Source organism: Sturnira hondurensis, unplaced genomic scaffold (assembly GCF_014824575.4).
Source record: "Sturnira hondurensis isolate 20B ecotype Veracruz unplaced genomic scaffold, ASM1482457v3 Scaffold0008908, whole genome shotgun sequence".
Classification (NCBI taxonomy): Eukaryota; Metazoa; Chordata; class Mammalia; order Chiroptera; family Phyllostomidae; genus Sturnira; species Sturnira hondurensis.
The window spans coordinates 784,446-792,603 of record NW_028081539.1 but is presented as its reverse complement, the minus strand read 5'-3'; the positions used below and the strand labels follow the sequence as shown (position 1 = coordinate 792,603).

Below are 8,158 nucleotides of genomic sequence, written 5' to 3'. Positions count from 1 at the left end.
AGGTACAACACCCATTTATGATAAAGGTACTCAGCAGAGTGGGAATAGAGGGAGCATTCCTCAATATAATAAAGGCCATATATGAAAGACCTACAGTCAACATCATACTCAATGGGCAAAAACTAAAAGCTTTTCCACTAAGATCAGGAACAAGACAAGGTTGTCCACTTTCACCACTTCTATTTAATATAGTATTGGAAATTTTAGCCTCAGCGATTAGGCAAGAAAAGGAAATAAAAGGCATTCAAATTGGAAAGGAGGAAACAAAACTGTCATTGTTTGCAGATGACATGATAGTGTACATGGAAAATTCTATAGACTCTACCAAAAAACTTCTCTAACTAATAAATGAATTTGGCAAAACAGCGGGATACAAAGTCAATATTCAGAAATCAAAGGCATTTTTGTATACTAACAATGAATCAGCAGAAGCAGAAATCAAGAAAAAAATCCCATTCAATACAACAAAAACAAAAATAAAATATCTGGGAATAAATCTAACCAAGGAGATTAAAGACCTGTATGCAGAAAACTATACAACACTGAAGAAAGAAATCAAGGAAGACACAAACAAATGGAAACATATACTGTGTTCATGGATTGGAAGAATTAACATCATCAAAATGTCCATACTACCCAAAGCAACTTACAGATTCAATGCAATACCTATTAAAGTACCAAAAGGGGATATTTTAGATGATGTAAGTGGAAAGAAGAGTAAGAGACAAAATCTGAAGAGACAGCCAAGGAACGTGGCCACAAGCCATTCCCAGGAGACGGCCTAGTCATTAAGGAGACAATAAGCCCTTAGAAACGAGACAAGTTCTAGACACTGTCCTAGAATTACCCATGCAGTTCCTTGCTTGAAAAGTAGCACTTAGACACTAAAAGGAGATAATTTAGAGAACAGGCTAGATCAAGTACCTTCAAAATATGTTGGTACTAATATTCGCTTATAATGATCAGTTTAAAAACTTAAGCTAGTAAACATCAGCAAACATTATACACTTCTTTTAAAGCAGATACTTTATAAGGAGGACAAATGGTAATGGAAAAATACAATAAAACATAGGTATAAATAATGCTGGAGTATTTTTTACAAACCAGCATCATTCAAAAAGTAATTTCATATAATAAAACACTAAGTACATCTCTAAAACTGCCTTGATTATTATCTCTCTCCACAACAGGGTATTTGGCATAGACTAAGCAGTATATAGAGCAATTAATAAAGACAAAGGAAGTTAGCAGGTGGGTCAGCGGAACTCAGAGGGCAGAGAGGGGCCCGAGGGTTTTCTCACCAAGAGTCCCACAGAAGTGGTCTTGATGGCACAGACGGCACAACTGTGGGGCCTGCCGCCACCTTCAAGTTATGGCAACAAGCAGAGCAAATGCTATTCTACACACAAAATAAAAACATTTAAAATTAATAGAAGTTATTTTAAAGTAACTAATTTGATGCTTGAATTACCAAGTTATTTATCTGACATAAAAAAGAAACCTGCTGTGCCCCAGACTCCACAGGCCTGTGGCGCGCACACTTTCTCTGCATCCATCCCCTTGGGTCCACGTTCGCCACTGCCCAGCCATGACCACCCAGAAAGTAGTCCTCCAGGACCCAGGGCCACAGGGCTTCCACCCTGTGGGGGGCAAGGAAGGCTGCTATATCTAATTATGTACTGGAGAGGTAATCACAGCCGTGGATGGGGAAAACTCCAGCAACATGACACACTTTGGAAGCTCAGAACAAAATCAAGGGCTGTGACTCGCATGGTAGCCAGATCTGAAAATAAAGTCTGGTCTCTTCTGGTGACAGAAGAAGGGAAATGTCATCCATACAAGATGAATTGAGCCTCTGACCTGCAAGAAGTCCCACACAGAGAAGGCGCCCATAACCGGAGTGGCATGCCCTTCACCACCTTGCCTGCCTCCAGCTCTCCCCCCAGGGTCATCACAAACCAGCACAACAACCCTCTGGCCTCCACTCATCTGAAAACATCTCCACCTGCAGTGGTGCCTTGGAGTCAAAGACGATGGCCAGTGGGCCAGAGGCAAATGGCCAAGTCTCAGCATTCTCTGTCCCCAAGTGGACTCGTCACTGACAAAGAAGCTAAAGTTTACAAGATGCTTCAGGAAAAACAGGAGTTAAATGAGCCTCTGAAACAGTCCACTTCATTCCTGGTTTTGCAGGAAATCTTGGAATCTAAGGAGAAAGGGGATCCCAGCAAGTCCTTGGGATTCAGAAATATTAAGGCTCCAGTCACCAAAGTGGCTGCATTGCCCAGAAGTTGCCTGGGTGTGACAAATGTGGCACTAGCATTGCCAGTGTGTTTGTGAAGCTGCAAGACCAACACGCCACCCTGGGTGTTATGTGTGCACTGAATGTGGCACAAACCTGAAAAAGAAGGGCCATTTCTTTGTGGAAGGTCAAATCTACCGTGAAAAGCAGGCCGGAGAGTGGGTCACCCCACTGGAAGGCCATGGCATGATCACTGTGTTCCCCGAGCCAACCAGCAGGTCGGCGCTGATGAACACTGTCTCCAAGTAGCCCTGTTGCTAGCTGTCCTCTTGATGCTCAGGCCCTCTCTTCTCTTGGGTTTTATCTCTGCTCATTAAACTGTTGCGCCCCCCGCCTTTGCTAACTGACTCGCCCTGCGGGGGGATGCCTGCTTGTATAATAAATGGGAGACTGTTTTTGCTCAGTGTCCCCTTGCCAGCATCACCACATCTCTCTTCACCTCAGTTCACCTCTGCTGCCAATGGATGGCCACATTTGAACTGAACCGAATTTAATATGTCTGCCAATGATTTTGTTTTTACTCAATAAATGAGTAAAAAACTCATGTTTTATGTTTTTATAAACTCTAAAAAAGAAACCTGCTTACTAACCATTAATAATCATTACAATCACAGAGTGCCAATGTTATATGAAATCAGTCTTCATTTAGGAGAAATTTGAGTTAGAATTCTTAGCAACTCCTAAGCTAGTAAAAAGGCCACTTACTATGTTTTAAGTCATGAGATGCCTGAATCCCATGCTACCATATACTAATCAACTATCGGGCAGTGGCAAACAGGCTATTTACTCTAATTTTTAGGTTACCAGTAAATGACTCCTAATACCTTTAGACTAAGCCCTTATTTTTTTTAATAGGAAAGCATTTATCACAGTATTTGAAGACAGTAGATTTAAAAAATGTTACTTTTAAAGAAAGGCTGTTCAGGTTTCTATTATAAGAAGGAGTGGTGTATGAAAGGATCTAAGAATATGTTATTGGATCCTATTTTTCATGAAATGAAGAGAGTTGTTATTTTTTTCAACTTTGAGTACGTGAGAGAAGTCTACCAGGCTCCAGGGTTTTGGCTTATGGGAACTTTTGAGGAGAACCTCTTGAGGAGAAGAGCCATATCAAACCTTACATTAGTATTCGTCCTGAATCCATGCTTCAGCTCTGACTGAAAGTTTTATATCAATATTTACAAAGTATCCCCCTTTAAAAACAGACAATGAACAGTTCTTAGCATTGTGGATTATTTGATATTCCTCAAATCTACATCAATGGTTTGGGAGGAATTATGTCTCTTATCCATCAAAGTGAGCCTCAATACAAAAGATATTGACCAAGAAGGTACCCATTCACTCATTGCCTAGCATATATCAGTCTAAATTAAGCTTCTAGGATTAAGTGTGAAATATGAAAACAAAAGGTCTATAATAATCTTCAGTTATATTGGGAAGACATAAAGAACAGATAAACAAATAAACAAGAACACAAGAGAACTTGAGATATGAGTATTATAAAGGGAGATGTGATATATACTGCTAAGGGTTGGAGCAAGATATATAATTCAAGAAATTTCCCTGATTGAAATCATGCTAATTGTATCACTATGGACTTAAAGAAATAAAATAAGGAGATGTTCTGAGAAGTTACTGAAAAAATAAGAGATGAAATGGGACTGGCAGAGCTGGAGAAAGAAATGAATACTAAAATAAACTGAAGGCCTCACTGGAATAAATAATTCTGAAAATAAAGTGAGATTCATAATAGAATGAGAAAGAAACAAAAATTCAAATTAGGAGTTCAAAATTATTAGACAATGTGATAGAAATGGACAGTCCAATACGTATATAATTGGAGTCTCCTAAGAGAGTAACCGGATTAATAGAACAAAAAATTTTAGAAATCAAAATACATATTAAAAAACTTCCCATAAATAAATGAATAGTTGAGTGTATAGGTTAAAAGGGTTTATTTTAATCCAGGAAAATCAACATAGAACAACCAACACCGGAAAATACAGATTAGTAAACTTATCATACTTCAAAAATGAATAAGGAACTTGCTGGATGTTCAGAAAACAAAATTAGGTTATTCAACAGGGCCCAAAAAACCAACCCACCAGAAGTTTCAGACTGATTCAAAGCCAGACGACTTGTAGAAACACCTCCAAGTCTTTAGAAAACAAGAGGGGGAGGGTCAACCCAAGAATTCTACATCCAAACTGCCTTTTACATATAAAGACGATGTTCAAGAAATCGAGCACGTATTTCCAGGAGGCCTCCTCGAAAAACTTTGTAGGGCATTCTCTCCCATGAAGATTACTAGGTAAATAGGGCCACATTTTGTCTTTGTGGCTTCACAATTTTTAATGTTTTATTCTTACAACCTTCTATTATTTTATTACCACTAAGTGACTAAGCATGAAACCATTCTTAGTGCTTTTTGACAAAGAATCAGTCCATATCTCTGCTAAATAAAAGATAAATGTGAAAACTGTGGCAAAATGAATTCACTTAATTTTGAGACTAAGACTAAAACAACTGTAAAGATGTATAGTTTAGAAGTGAAGAACATTTAAACAACACTATTGCTTGTAACTAGCAAGCACGCAGGAAAATGAAAGAAGGGAAAACTGACAGCCTGGAAATAAATTCTGCAGTAGAGCTTATCACTTCAAACTCGTGCTAAATGCCCACGGTGGGTAAGTTCTTTCTGCACTCTGCCCCTCACTCCAACACAGACTGGCAGAGAAACACCTGTTACTAGGCTTCACTGCAGAGGGAAGGGCTTCACATCAATAACGTCACTTCTACTCACAACTCAAAGTTCCTCACAGGAACTCACCCAAACACAAGATTACCTGGAAAGACAAACCTATCACTAGCCCAGAATGAGAGGGTTGAAATGTATGACAAAGAGCACCAATTTTTATCATATTAAATACATGCATAGTTGAGTAAATTAAAATAACAACAATAAGAAAATATAATGACAAAAAAATTAGGAAATGAATAAGAGAGGGAAGAAATGAGAAAGTTGGGAGGAAGTGGAAATTACCCATAGGGGTAGTTGATAGAAAGTATTTAATGAAATAGAGAACTGAGCACACTGTAGATCTCTGCTGTCCCATAAGGTGGCCACTAGCCGTACGTGAGTATTTAAATTTAAATTAATTACAATGAATTAATATTAAAAATTCAGTTTCTCAGTTACACTAGCCACATTTCAAGTGCTTAATACCCAACATGTGCTTCAGAGCTACTGCACTGCGCAACACAAAATAGAATATTATGAGTCTTAGAAATCTCTATTTCATAGTACTGCTATGGATGTTCATTTTATAAAAAACATTAATCTTTCAAATTATGAGAACGAAAATGCATATACACAAAAGTAGCCCAAACTCAAACACAGGCAGATAGTATACGATAAGTAAAATAAAAAAAATAATATGTAAAATATGATAACAAAATGAACAAAGATATATGTCATAACAACAAATTTGACTATGAAATAAAAAACTCAGATAAGTTGATGTCTATAAACCCGAATATATATAAATATAAGAAATCTGGCTAAGATGGAGGCATAGGTAAGATACACTTTGCCTCCTCATACAACCAAAAGAAGGAAAACAACAAATTTAAAAACAAAAACCAACCAGAAATGACAGAAAATTGAACTGTAATGGAAGTCTGACAACCAAGGAGTTAAAGAAGAGTCATTCATCCAGACTGGTAGGAGGGGCGGGGATGGGCAACAGGGGTAGATATGAAAAATATGAACAGTAAAATGACAACAAACTCACAACTATCAACAACTGAACCAAAAAAAAGGAGAAAAAAAAACCAAAACCAAAACCAAACTAAGCAGACAACTAGAACAGGAACACAATCACAGAAATGGAGATCACATGGATGGTTATCAGGGAGAGGGAGGAGGGGAAGAAAGAGGGAAAAGGTACAGGGAATAAGAACCATAAATGGTAAGTACAAAATAGACAAGGGGAGGCTAAAAATAGTGTAGGAAATAGAGAAGCCAAAGAACTTATATGTGCAACCCATGGACATGAACTAAGGGGAAGGGAATGCTGGTGGGAGCAGGGTGCAGGGTGGAAGGGAAGAAGGGGGAAAGGGAAGAAAAAAATGGGACAGCTGTAATAGTGCAATCAATCAAGTATATTTAAAAAAAGAAATAAAATTGCTTATATTTTTGAATGCTTATCACGGACTAGGCAACTAATATAACCATGTGGTATATATTATTTCATGTAATTATCATACCAAGTTATAAGTAGGTAATTTCTATGGACTGGATTGTGCACCGCCCACCCCATTCACATTGCAGCCCTAACTCCCAATGCCTAAGAACGTGACTGTATTTGGAGTAAACATCTTTAAGGAGGTAATTAAGTTAAAATGCGGCCATTAGGGCCGGGGCCTAATCCAATGTGACTAGTGTCCTTGTAAGAAGTGGAAGAGACACCATGGGCACGTGTAGGCATAGGGATGCCATGTGAAGAGGCAGCAAGAGGGCAGCCGTCTACAAGCCAAGGAGGGAAGCCTCAGAGGAATGCGGCCCTGCTGGCACCTTGACCCAGGACTTCCACCTCCAGAACCATGAGAAAATAAATTCCTGTTGTGTAAGATACCCTATCTGTGGTATTTGGTTATGCCAGCCCTAGCAAACTAATACAGTAGTTTAATAGATTTGTTTTATTGTGATCAAACCAAAACACTGAAATGTTAAATAATTTGAAGAAGACTGTAAGGTTTGAAAGCAGCAGAGGCTAACTCTGAAGCCAGAGAGTCTGACTCCAGGCTTTGTTCTCCTAACTCATTTACCGAAGTTGGTCATGAGTTGGAACCTAAAGCAATTCTCAACAAATTTCATGACTGAAATAATCCAGAGTTTATTTTCTGACCCCAGGCAAGAAATAAAAAAAATAACTAGAAAATCCCCAATTGCCTGAGAATATACAAATGCACTCTAGATAATTCACTGGTAAGAGAAAAACTTTAAGTCCAAAATTTAAAAATACTTTCAGCTGAATTATTAAGAAGATACCACAAATGAAAACATATGAGATGCAACTCGAACAGCATTTAAAGGGAGATGGAAATCCTCAGACGCCTGTATTAAGAAAAAAAGGTTAAAAATCAATGGTCTTAGCTTCCATTTAAATACAGTGTATCAAACCGAAAAAGAGAGAAGGAATAACCAAGAAGAGCTGAAATTAACAACACAGAAAATCAAACTTATAATAGAGAAAACCAGTGAAACCAGAAGCTGATTATTTGATAATGAAATTGATAACTCCATTGCAAGACTGATCAAGAAAAAGAGAATTTTACCCAAGATCATAAAAGGATACTATGAAATGGAAAAATTCCTCCAAAAATTAAAAAAACTTAGCCAAATTAATTTACTCAAAAGAGAACATCTGAAAACTCCTGCATTGTTAAAGAAACTGAATCCTTTATTGAAATCATTCCCTTGAAGAAAACCTAAGATCTAGATGTCCTTACTGGTGAAGTCTTCTGAGCTTTTAAGGAAGAAATAACAGCAACCACACCCAAACGCTTCCAGGGAACAGGAGTAGAGGAAGCTTTTCCCAACAATATTTGTGAGGCCAACATAACCTCGATTTAGACAGTGATAACCACCTTGCCAGAAAGGAAAATGAAAGACCAGTTCCTCTCATAAACTTAGATGCTAAATTATTGAACAGAACATTTAGCAAAGTAAATATGGAGATGTATCAGAAGCATAATATATCTCGAACAATAGACTGTATCCCAGTAATGCAAGTGGGGGTTATCATCCCCCCAACAATGAATGATCATGCGAAAAAGTGCTGTTTCTCTCACCAC

General features: G+C 38.0%; 1 pseudogene; it reads left to right on the top strand.

Moving 5' to 3' along the window:
* The first annotated feature begins 1,588 nt into the window (after positions 1 to 1,588).
* Positions 1,589 to 2,548, top strand: LOC118993804 (PDZ and LIM domain protein 1-like; annotated as a pseudogene).
* Positions 2,549 to 8,158: the final 5,610 nt, after the last annotated feature.